Raw genomic sequence first — 13,229 nt, forward strand, 5'->3', positions numbered from 1 at the left:
GAGAAGTGGACTGCTAAGACCGTTTGCGTCTTCTTCATCCTCGCGTCCTCGTCCAGTCGCCCATTTGTCCTAGTCTGCTAACCGACCTCACCAAACAACCCCACCAACGGCGACGATGATGAGATCTACAAGTTCTTGACTCCGTGCTTCTTTGACTTCATAAAGGATGATGATATGCATAAGGCTGAGTCTGCCACATGAAGCTCTCCACCGCTAGCGGCATGGCCATTCACGTCGATTAGATAAGGGGATTGGGGTGGGTATCAAAGAAGAGAGGTTGCAGGAGGAGACGAAAGTGGAGTCACCGGAGGGACGAATTTGGGTGACTAAGGTTTACAATTCAATGGAGGTTGGTGGAGAAGGGGAAAGGTGTTGGATTTATTCTGATGTAAATCAACCTTAAATGGTCTACAACATATAATAGGAATGTAATATTGGGGATTAATGTAGATATTGTGATTTGATTTCCCAAAGATATCAATCTTATATTAGGTGTCTTGTAATACAAGTAAGATTGATGGAGTCCTTGATTTTCTATGATTATGATACCTAACTGATAGGCTAAAAAAGTGCGATTTGGGATTCCTTTATGGATGGAACCTTAATACCTTAGCTAGTATAAATACTAAGGTCCCTGTAAACACTAGATACACAACAAACGCTTCCCATAAAGTAGTATCCGGCTAGGTGCTTTGTATAAGACTTTGGTGTTGCTACATCCTACATCATTCCGCTGATATAACTACATAAAGTTTACATGTGGTATCAGAGCTTTTGGTTATATGATTAAAACCTATTAAGAAAAGTTGATTTTAGTTACTGAAAGCAAACAACTTAATCAGTAATTGATATTTGGATAGACGTTGAAACTCTACTAATCACACGTGCCGCTGATGTTGTTCATAAATTTTTGTGAGCATGTTATATTTGTTATGACCTTACATTGGAAGAAGAAGGTCCCCTCCACTTAGCGAGCAAAACAAAGTCATCTACCAAAGCAAAACGGTTTGTCTCATTGAATTCGATATTCTTCATGATGGCCTATGATATTGTACTTTGGTTGGTGTATATATTTAATTGGATCCTTAAAAGTTTAAATTGGTTATAATTAAGATTAAGATATATTTGCATAATTGATGTGCTGATTATTGTTGAGCATGTAGGTACATTAAATACCATGTTTTAGTTAAGCATGTCACCAATATGGATCCAATTCTTACAAATTTTGGCAGCATGTATATCCGAATGGGCAATTGATGTATTTGAATAAGAACTAATTTTATCAATTTTGTGACGTATATGTTTGATCAGGTCATATTAGAACTAATTCGGTCCACCTTAAATATAATGAGCAATGATAAATTTAGGATATTGCGATTTCTCTGAATTGTTGGCTACAACGAAGGTATCATGTTTTCCATGAATTATATTCTATATGAATTATACTCTACAATTGCTACGCTAGTATGACATGAAACAATTGCATAAGTGGCAGCAATTGTTTGATCAAGCAAGTATATGTAAGTTTAAAAATCAATTGATTAGTCAAATTTTATTGCCACCAACAGTTCTGAAAAAGGACGTAAAGAAAATTTGATTACTCAGTTCAATAAATTAACTAAGACTGAAGACCATGGCACATTTCAAATTTTCTACTTCCATTTTCATGCTAATATTTTGGCTGGAATGTTTTACCATGTACTGTCGATGTATTCTCAAGTTGTGTAAGAATATGTACATATTTACATTTGTTGATGCACAAAATCAACGAAGACTTTGGTACAACAGAAAGTATCAGGTTTTGTGACCTTCGCTTGGTTGCTTCGGTCACTAGTGAGGATAAGTACGTAAATGAATAGAGACAGAGAAGCAAACACAGGATGTACGTGGTTCACCCAGATTGGCTACGTCCACGGAGTAGAGGAGTTCTTATTAGTAGTGAAGGGCTTACATAAGTACAAAGGATCAAGCTCTCAATTTAGTGAGTTCTTGTGAATGATTTAACACAAATGGCATTAGGCAATATTGTGGGGGAATGACCCCTATTTATAGAAAAACTTGTAGCTTTGTCACATTGACATGTGTCATGTTATGATTGGTTCTTGATGTCGACACGTGCTGCGCTCTGATTGGCTTCTAATCTTGACACGTGTCGAGTAGTGATTGGTCTCCTGGTCGGAGGGGAACTCTTCTGGGTCCTTGACAGTATAGCGTTGGCCGGTGCTCGGTAGTTTCGGGATTGGTCAAGTATGGTACAAACAGTGCTCCCCTAAATTCTCGAGTGAGGGAAACTCCTCGGTTGGGGACTTGCAAGATCCAATCCCTTGAGTAATCACGAAACTTCTAAGTACCGAAGTGTGGTCTGATCTTCATCTGCCCTTCTCTGGAAGTACCTTTCCTCCATCCGGGAATGGTGTATTTAGCTGATGTTGACGCACAAGGTAATGTATCAATTTCACTTGAAGCTTAGTTGTAGTTTCAGGCTTAGTCAAGTGTGATACAAACCCTATAGTAGGAGTCCCCCAAGTCGCCGAGCTAGGAGATCTGCCGAAAGAGGTGACAGACAAGGTAAGCAGTCAAACTTCCAAGTAAGCAACCCAGGATCAGAGGTTTGACTTCGGCTTCCGGTTGATTGTTCTCCTTCTCCTTGTCTCTCATTCAACTGCCAGGATAAGGAGAAGCAAATGGATAAGAGATGATATGAGATACTTTTGCTTTTGAAGAAGTAACTTTCCATAGGCTTATTCTTGAATTGTACTGGAGGGTTTTCTGGTGCCCTTCAGAGTATAAGGCCGACTCAAAAATTTGAGGGTCAAAACAAGTCCATCAAATCTAGAGTACGTTCGACCTTGATGATATGGGATACTTTTGCTGTTGACGGAATAATGAATGTGGTATGGAAAGGTGTCGTGCTGTAGTGATCTGTTTCAGATCACCGTTGAACCTTCTGCTTCAATCTTTTGCATGGCAGAAGTGGTGTGCAACCTTTGCATTTAAATGGTCCTTCAGAACATTCCTTCATAGTGACTCATCCACGCTTGGCAGCTTCAGTGTAAAGAGCCAATATCTGATCAACTGTCATGAGGTATTTGCCGGTGGAATTCGTGACCTTGACAGCAGTTGAGGATGAGTACTCGAGAGCAATGCTAAGTAAGCAACCAGGCAAAGGCTCCAGGCAGTCAGTTCCAAATTGGAGGTTTGATTTCAGGTTCCGACTGACTGCTCTCTTTCTCCTTGTCCTGCAGGTGTGGACAAGGACAAAGACAAAGATAGGGAGAAAGCATGATATGGGATACTCTTGCTTTCGACCCTGATGATATGAGATACTCTTGTTCTTGGTGTGGCTTATTTGCTGAGGTATTATCGGGGGGAAATAAAGCTGAGTATTTCGAGAGGTTATGTTGAGGGTGCCTTTTCGAATGCGAGAAAGGGTTGAGCATTTTTGCAGGTTTGCCTGTCCGTTGAGGAGGGAGGTCAATGTATATAGGGATTTCCCAATAACAAGTAGTAATGTTATTCCTTTACCCTTCTTGGTCACAGCAATGTAGTGGGAGCTGCCAGCTTCACGTGTTTTAATTTTGTCAGAGCACTTTGAAAAAGTGGTATGTGGTATCTGGAAAGCTGATATTACGTGTGAAGATTACAGACAAGCTTTATCTAAGGAAATCTGGCTCTCGAAGTTCTGAGAGTTGTGCCTCTTCGGTTTTCGAACAAGCAATCCCGTCGAGGATCTGACTCTCGAGATTCGGAAAGCGGTGCTACTCCGGTTTTTGAGAAAGTAATTATGTTGGGAGTCTTTTCTCGAATGTGAGTAAAGGTTGGACGTTCTTGCCAACCTGTCTTGCCGCAAAACACGGAGGTCGACACACATAGGGACTTTCCAGTTGTCAAGCAGTGGTGCTGTTCCTTTACCCTTATGGGTAATAGTAGGGTAGCTGGAACTTCGAAATTCTCGTGCCTAAACTTTGTCAGAGATCTTTGACAAAGTTATATGTGGTACCCGAGGAGTTGATGGTGCATATGGAGAGCGGTGATTGAACAGTAAGATTCACGTGCTTTCTACTTCACCAGAAATCTTCGACAGATTGCCCGTAATTTCCGCAAAGCTGAGTGTGCATGTGACAGGTGCTGACGAGGCTGAAAAAGCAGGTGCTTCTTCGATTTCTGAGATCGGCCCTCGTGGTCTCTGAGCAGCCCAGCTTTTGAGAAAGCAAACGCCTCTTCGATTTCTGAAGCTCCGTCGAGTGCAGATTTTTATAGAGGCTGACATTAAGTTCCACAGCACACTTGAATCTCTACCAGTAGAAGCTCATTTCTTGCACTTCTAAGATCTTGATTTGTCTGACCTCTTCCTTCTTCAACACATTTGAAAATGTCTGGACCCTCCGACCGTCGTTTTGACTTGAACCTTGGAGAAGAGACAGCCACGCCTTCTCCAGACAACATATGGCGCCCATCCTTCATATCCCCTACTGGTCCTCTTACCGTTGGGGATTCTGTGATGAAGAATGATATGACCGCTGCAGTGGTGGCCAGGAACCTTCTCACTCCCAAAGATAACAGACTATTTTCCAAACGGTCTGATGAGTTGGCTGTTAAGGACTCTCTGGCTCTTAGTGTTCAGTGTGCAGGTTCTGTGTCTAATATGGCCCAACGCCTATTTGCTAGAACCCGCCAAGTTGAATCATTGGCTGCTGAAGTGATGAGTCTCAAACAGGAGATTAGGAAGCTCAAGCATGAGAATAAGCAGTTGCACCGGCTCGCCCATGACTATGCTACAAACATGAAGAGGAAGCTTGACCAGATGAAGGAATCTGATGGTAAGGTTTTACTTGATCATCAGCGGTTTGTGGGTTTGTTCCAAAGGCATTTATTGCCTTCGTCCTCTAGGGTTGTACCTGGTAATGAAGCTTCAAATGATGAACCTCCAATGCCTCCTCCTTCTGGGGTTTTGTCAAGTACTGAGGCTCCGGATAACCACCCTCCGGTGCTTTCTCTTTCTGGGACTCTACCGACTGCTGAGACTTCCCCTAAGCAACCTTTGTGAAGGCTCCCTTTTGTTTGTTTATTTTGACTCATGTATATGTACATATTTGTGGCTTATCAAAAATATTAATAAATAAGCTTTGCTTCATTTCAACATATTGTGTTAAATACACCAAAGCCTTCTTCATAAAGTTCTTTGAATTTTTGCTTTTGTTGAAACCTGTATTGTTGAAGCTTTGTGAGTGAAGCATGTAGTTTGAGGTAGTGTTCCCTTAATTTCCCGAGTGAGGAAAACTTCTCGGTTGGAGACTTGAAAAATCCAAGTCACTGAGTAGTTGTGAGACTGCCGAGTATCAAGGTGCAGTAGCATATGGTGGGAGTCCCCCAAGTCTTCAGGCGAAGAGAGTTGCCGAATGAGGTGTCTCGCGTGTTACTAATTTGTCAAAGTAACGAATCCTTGTTTCGATGTCACACATTCGTATATGCTTTATCTAAAAATATTTCCAACTTTTGTGTGTTTGATGCTGCATGCTATTGACTAGACAAGATCAAGTGCAATTAGTAGCTTTTCTCTCTTTTTCATCTTTTCTTTGGTGGAATTGCTTTTCGTTTCCACTAATCAGCCTGAGTGGATGCAAGATAACACCTTTTTCTATAGCTCAGATTGCAAAGTCGTCTTCATGAAAGTTTTTCCTTATCTTGTGAACTACAACATATCCAAATTTGAGATCCATCGGAGTAGTACAACTTCAGAAATTCAAGTATGATGAGTAACTGTTCATCAATGTTCTGTTAATCCGTCAGACTTGTTGTGAGCTTCGAAACTCCATTTTCTCTTGTTCAGATCAACATACTTTCTTCATCGAAGTTGTTCCTTAACTTGTGAACTACAACATATCCAAATTTGAGGTCCCTCGGAGCAGTATAACTCCAGAAATCCAGGTATGATGAGTGACTGTTTATCATTTGTCTGTCAACCCGTCAGATTTGTTGTGAGCTTTGAAAATCTATTTTCTCTTGCTCAGATCAGCATGCTTTCTTCATTGAAGTTGTTCCTCAGCTTGTGAACTACAACATATCCACATTTGAGGTCCCTCGGAGCAGTATAACTCCAGAAATCCAGGTATGATGAGTGACTGTTTATCATTTGTCTGTCAACCCGTCAGATTTGTTGTGAGCTTTGAAAATCTATTTTCTCTTGCTCAGATCAGCATGCTTTCTTCATTGAAGTTGTTCCTCAGCTTGTGAACTACAACATATCCAAATTTGAGATCCCTCGGAGCAGTATAACTCCAGAAATCCAGGTATGATGAATGACTGGTTATTATTTTTCTGTCAACCCGTCAGATTTGTTGTGAGCTTCGAAACTCCATTTTCTCTTGTTCAGATCGGTATGCTTTCTTCATTGAAGTTGTTCCTCAGCTTGTGAACTACAACATATCCAAATTTGAGATCCCTCGGAGCAGTATAACTCCAGAAATCCAGGTATGATGAATGACTGGTTATTATTTTTCTGTCAACCCGTCAGATTTGTTGTGAGCTTCGAAACTCCATTTTCTATTGTTCAGATCAGCATGCTTTCTTCATTGAAGTTGTTCCTCATCGTCTCTTTCATAACATATCAAAAATTCAGGATGAACTAACGGTTAAATATTTCCAGATCTTCGAAACATCACAACAGCTTCGAAATCTGCAAGAAGCCGACTATCATGTTTGGAGCTTCAACACTGTAATTTCCGTCGCTCAAACAGAAATGGTTCCTTCTTGAAAGTTGTTCATATGCTCAAGAACTATAGGGTGTCTAAAATTCAGCTCCATTGGAGAAGAGCAGAGGTTGCAGAAATTTGATAGATGAAAGGAGGCGGAAGAGGGAGAGAGAGAAAAAGTCTCTTGGGTTGGATTTCTATTTTGGGGCAGATTCCAATTTTTGTAGCACCTTCATTATTGATGAATTGCTTGTACTTTTGTCCATTATGAAACTTGGGACTTTGGCTTGTTGTTGGATCTATTATAATATGTTTGGGAACATATATAAGTGAATAAATAAGAAGGAAAATTTTGGGCCCTTGTGGGTGTAAAACAAAAAATGTTTATGTTTACCCAAGTGTTTTTGTACAAGTTCAAGGGCATCTTGGGTTTTGTGAACAAAATTTGTTTATTTGGAGCAAGGTTTTGTGTTGAAGCTTTGTAGGTGAAACTTTGGTGTTGAAGCTTTCTAGGTGAAGATTTTTTAGGTGAAGCTTTGTAGGTGAAGCTTTGTAGATGAAGCTTTCTAGGTGAAGCTTTGATGGTGAAGCTTTGTAGATGAAAGTACGTAGAGGGAGCTTTCTAGGTGAAGATTTTTTAGGTGAAGCTTTGTAGGTGAAGCTTTTTTAAGTGAAGCTTTTCGGGTGAAGTTTTTTTTTGGGTGAAGCTTTGTGGGTGAAGCTTTTTAGGTGAAGCTTTGTGGGTGAAGCTTTGGAGGTGAAGCTTTGGAGGTGAAGCTTTTCGGGTGAAGCTTTTTGGGTGAAGCTTTTTAGGTGAAGCTTTGTGGGTGAAGCTTTGGAGGTGAAGCTTTTCGGGTGAAGTTTTTTGGATGAAGCTGTTTTTTTTTTTTTTTTTTTTTTTTGGCGCTTGACACGGTCTTCATTTGCTTGTTTTGTAGTGACTGTGGAAGACGGATTGCTTTCTGATTGAGAAGGGTTTCGGCATCGCTTGCTATGAATGTAAAAGAGTGAGGGCTGAGTTGGCTAAATTACCTCTTTATTGAATTCATTGCCAAATGGCCTTCATTACATAGGATGCCGAACGGCTATAGCTCAACACTTGTACATCGTGAGTCTATTTGTAGTAGTACTTCAAGTGATCAGCGTTCCATGGATGGCCAAGGGTCTTGCCATCGGAGCTTCTAAGTGTGTAAGAGCCAGGGCGACTGATGCCAATGACTTCATACGGTCCATCCCAGTTTGGACTAAGTGTGCCTTCACTCGGGACTCTGTCGCAGAGTAATCTTTTCTTTAAGACCCAGTCTCCTATTTTGAAAGAACGAGGCTTGACCCTAGAGTCATAATAGTTGGAGATGCGCTGCTTGTAGGCGACATTCCTCAAGTGAGCTTGGTTTCTGTGTTCCTCGACTAAATCCAAGTTGAGGGTGAGTTGTTTGTCATTTTCACTTTGAATGTAGTTCTGGACTCGGAATGTTGCTTGCTCGAGCTCAACAGGGACAACCGCCTCAGTGCCAAAGGCAAGTGAGAATGGAGTTTCTCCTGTTGAAGTCCGATATGAAGTGCGATATGACCAAAGAACTTGGGGTACAAATTCTGGCCAACAGCCTTTAGCTTTGTCCAAGCTGGTTTTCAAAGTGCGCTTGATTATTTTGTTGATGGCCTCAACTTGTCCATTAGACTGGGGATGAGCTGGAGAGGCAAAGCATAAGTTGATGTTGAACTTAGAACAGAACAACCTGAACTTCTTGTTGTCGAACTGTCGCCCATTGTCAGTGACTATCGCATTGGGAATGCCGAATCTACAAAGGATGTTCTTCCACACGAAGTCTTCTATCTTTGCCTTAGTAATGGTTGCCAAGGGTTCTACTTCGGCCCACTTTGTGAAGTAGTCCACTGCAACGACTGCGTAACAGACTTTGCCCTTCCCTGCCGGCATTGGGCCGATCAAATCAAGTCCCCACTGGGCGAAGGGCCAAGGGCTGATCATAGGAGTAAGAGGCTCTGGAGGGGAATGAGGAATAGCCGCATATCGTTGACAATTGTCACATGAGCGGGATACTTTGGTGGCATCCTGGTGGAGTGTTGGCCAGTAATATCCTTGGCGAAAAGTCTTGTGTGCTAGGGACCGAGATCCAGCATGATCTCCACAGACTCCCTCATGTATTTCCCGAAGGACGATTTCCGCCTCGGCAGGCGTAAGACACCTTAAGTATGGCAGGCTAAAACCTCGCTTATAGAGTTGATCATTGATGATCAGGTAGCGGGTAGACTTGTATCGAATTTGCTTAGCCTGGACTTTATCATTTGGGAGGGTGCCATGAGCAAGGAAATTATAGATCGGGGTGATCCAACTATCCCCCTGTTGTAAGTTGCATACTTCTGCGGCCATGGTGCTTGGTGTTGCCAACAGTTCGACATGAATTTTTCTTCCAATCTTGTCTTCCACAGCTGAGGCGAGGCGAGCCAGGGCGTCTGCATGACTGTTTGCCGCTCGAGGAACTTGGGTGATCTGGTAGTGGAAGTGCTTGAGCAAAAGTTGTGTTTGCGCAAGATATGCTGCCATGGAGCTGTCCTTAGCATCAAAGTTGTTGGTAACCTGGTTGACCACTAATTGGGAGTCACTGAAAATATCAATTTGTTTAACCCCGAGGTGTTTGGCCAAACGTAATCCTGCTAGAAGGGCTTCATACTCGGCCTCATTGTTTGATGCCTTGAATTTGAAACGAAGAGCATACTCCATTGCTACTTTGTCGGGCGTAGTCAAGACTAGTCCCGCTCCACAGCCCTGTTGGTTGGATGAGCCATCAACATACAGACTCCATGCTGAGGTCGTTGATTCTACTTTCTGAGCTTCCGATGGTAATGAAGCTACTGCTTCAGGTGTAGAAGCAATGTCAACAGGATATGTGAAGTCGGCGATGAAATCTGCTACTGCTTGACCTTTTTCGGCTGGTTTTGGTTGGTAGGAGATGTCAAACTCACCCAATGCTATCGCCCATTTGATCATTCGCCCTGAAGTGTCAGGACTTTGGAGTATCTGTCGAAGAGGATAATTGGTAAGCACGATGATGGAGTGCGCTTGGAAGTAAGGGCGGAGTTTTCGAGCAGACATGACCAATGCCAGAGCCAATTTCTCAATGTTAGAGTACCGTGTCTCCACATCTTGTAAGGCTTTGCTAGCGTAGTAGACAGGTCGCTCAATATTCCCATCCTTTCGAATGAGAACGGAACTTACGGCTGAAGCTGATACCGATAGGTAGATAATGAGAATGTCTCCTACCTCGGGCTTGGAGAGTAGAGGGGCTTTACTCATGTACTCCTTGAGGTTTTTGAATGCCTCGGCACATTCATCAGTCCATGTAATGTACTTCCTACTTCCCTTAAGTGCTTTAAAAAAGGGAGCACATTTGTCTGTGGCCTTAGAAATGAACCTGGTTAAGGCTGCCACCTTGCCAGTAAGGCTCTGGATGTCCTTTGAAGTTACCGGTTCCTTCATGTCGAGGATTGCTTTGATCTTCTCGGGATTAGCTTCAATGCCTCGTTGGCTAATCATGAAACCTAAGAATTTTCCAGAGCCTACGCCGAAGGCACATTTGTTGGGGTTTAACCTCATTCGATACCTCTTCAAAATAGTGAAAGTTTCAGATAGGTTGGTGATGTGTTGGTCAGCATGTTTGCTCTTGACTAACATATCATCAACGTAAACTTCCATGCTCTTCCCAATCTGCTCGGCGAACATTGAGTTAACTAGTCTCTGATAAGTCGCTCCTGCATTCTTTAGGCCGAAAGGCATGACTTTATAGCAGTATAGTCCTCTGTCGGTAGTGAAGGCTGTGTGTTCTTGATCCGAAGGGTTCATGAGGATTTGGTTGTATCCTGAGTAAGCATCCATGAAGCTCAGGAGTTCACACCCGGCCGTAGAGTCTATAAGTTTGTCAATAAGAGGAAGAGGGAAGCTATCTTTCGGACACCCTTTGTTTAGGTCGGTGTAGTCAACACACATTCTCCACAAGACCTTTTGAAGCAAAAGACTTTCTTTGGTCGGATTTTTCTTAACAAGGACCACATTTGCTACCCATGTCGGGTAATTGACTTCGCGGACAAAGCCTATGCCTTTGAGTTTTTCAACTTCTGCTTTCATTGCCTCGTATCGTTCAGCGTCATAAGATCTTCGCTTCTGTCTCACCGGCTTGATCTTGGGGTCAATACTCAAACGATGACAGATGACATCGGGAGAGATGCCTGGCATGTCCTCGTATGACCAGGCGAAGACTTCAGTGTTCTCTTTAAAAAAAGATATCAATGCTAACCGAAGGGGTGGTGACAATGTGGTGCCAATCTTCACCATGCGATCTGGATAATCTCTTGAGATAGGTACATTCTCCAACTCTTCAGCAGGTTGGGCTTGCTGGGTGAAAGAGTCATCTCGAGGATCATCGGGTTGATTGTTGCTATCAGGAAGATCCAAGTTCGCTTCATCTAGGCTGGTCTTTGTGACTTGGTCATGTACAGACAGGGTTTCCTTGGGTCCGGGCAAGTGTTGTTGCTTAACTGAAGTGTTGTAACATGATCGTGCAATAAGCTGATCTCCTCTGATGTAGCCGTTGCCATGGGGGGTTGGAAATTTCATCAACAGCATATGCGTGGATACCATAGCCTTGAGATCATTGATGCCTGTGCGCCCAAAGATGACATTGTATGCCGTTGGGCAGTCAACCACTAGGAAGTTAGTGGTAATGGTAGCCGTGTAAGGGCCTGTACCAATAGTAAAGGGTAAATGTATGCTCCCTAAGGGTTGCACGATATCACCGGAGAAGCTTATCAGAGGAGAAATCGAGCGATCGAGCAAGTGTTCAGCTACACTGAGTGCCCTGAAAGCTTCGGCAAACATGATATTGACCGAAGCCCCTGTGTCTACGAGGATTCGTCGAACATCAAAGTTGGCTATGTGAGCCTCCACGATCAATGGGTCGTTATGAGGGTAGATGATGCCTCTTTCTTCCTCAGGGTAGAAACATATCGGATCCCAGTTAGGTTTTTGATACTTCCCTCCCCTGATGTCTTCCACGTGAAACACTTGGTGACCAGGCCTCATACTTCGTTCACTGTTTTTCATGGCCCTATTGGAAGATTCAGATATGGGTGTGCCGCCGCTTATGGAATATATGACATTCACCTGGCGTTGGTTACGGTTATCCCTTTGAGGGTGAAGAAGGAATTGATCAATATTTCCTTCTCGTGCCAAAACTTCAATACGATCACGGAGGATGATACATTTCTCGCTATCATGGCCGTTATGCTCATGGTAGCAACAAAACATGCCCGCGTTATTCGGGGGCGTGTAATCTGGGTGCCTCGGCTTTGGCTTTGGTATCAGGTAAGCTATGCTGGGGTAAATGGCCGCGCATGTGGCATTCAAGGGCATGTATGTCTCATATCTTGGGGTAGGGGGTATCTTGACGCGGGTTTGACCCACTGCATTGACTGCCTGGGGGCGAGCGTTATTGTGGCGATACCCTTGGTTATCGGGATAGTGTCCCTTACTCTTTTTACTGAAATGAGAGTGGTGAGGATGGAAATCCTTCCTCTTGCCTTGAAATTGATATGTCTGTTGATTCGGCGAAGCATTATGCAAGGCATGGGGAGGTGCCACTGCTGTTTGGAAAGTCGAGGTCTTCTCATTTAGGTGAGTCTGGCTTCCATCTCCCACTTGTTGATAAAGGATGGTTGTAGGAGGTTTCTCCTGATATGTCTTTGCCTCGGCGGAGGCATGGTTATAGGCCTGCGCCATCACCTCAGAGTAAGTCTTCCAAGTATTGGCATTGATCATGTATTTAAAGAAACAATCACGTAGGCCTGCCGTGAAGGCTTTGAGGGCAGTCTTGTCGTCTGCCTCGGCACACCGGGAGTATTCATGGCTGAAGCGGCCAGCATACATACGTAATGACTCGTCTGGCTTCTGGCGGATAGTGTACAAGTCATCTGCAGAGTGCAAGCGATCGGTTTGGAAAATGTGTTGGGAAACAAATAGTTTCCTCAATTCCTCAAATGAGTCTACCGTCTCAGGTGTAAGACGACAATACCAATTTAGAGCTCCACCAGAGAGGGTGGAGGGGAAGAGAAGACATCGCTCTTCGTCGGTGTGCATCCGGTATGCCATGGTGGACTCAAAGAGGTTAAGGTGCTCAATCGGGTCCTCTTTTCCAGTATAAAGTTGCAAGCCAAGCTTTTGCTTTGTCTTTGCTTGAAGGGGGGTGTTGAGGATCCTCCTTGTAAGAGGGCCAGGCCTGGGTTGGTTCCAGTCAGGTATTTCAGCCTGACGTTCAGCCTTCAACTTGTTTACTTCCTCAAGAAGTTGTAGGACAAGGGGGTCCTGAGCGGAGTTATGTGTCACTGGAGCTTTTTTTCGTAAATCTCCATCTCCTATTGGAATTAGGAAGGTTTGATCAAGGGCATGTGATTTTTCCCTGGACTCGCTGTACTGGCTTCCAGGGTATGTCTATCGGAACACCTCTGAGTCCCCTGTACCCTCATGTC

At 43.4% G+C, this 13,229-nt stretch overlaps 1 long non-coding RNA gene across 1 annotated transcript; it reads left to right on the plus strand.

Moving 5' to 3' along the window:
• The first annotated feature begins 5,647 nt into the window (after positions 1–5,647).
• On the plus strand, positions 5,648–7,051 carry LOC139193887 (uncharacterized). Its single transcript, XR_011578419.1, has 5 exons — positions 5,648–5,928; positions 6,012–6,109; positions 6,193–6,290; positions 6,374–6,471; positions 6,647–7,051. It is a non-coding gene; the product is annotated as an uncharacterized lncRNA (long non-coding RNA).
• Positions 7,052–13,229: the final 6,178 nt, after the last annotated feature.

This window comes from Malus domestica, chromosome 17, assembly GCF_042453785.1.
Source record: "Malus domestica chromosome 17, GDT2T_hap1".
Lineage (NCBI taxonomy): Eukaryota > Viridiplantae > Streptophyta > Magnoliopsida > Rosales > Rosaceae > Malus > Malus domestica.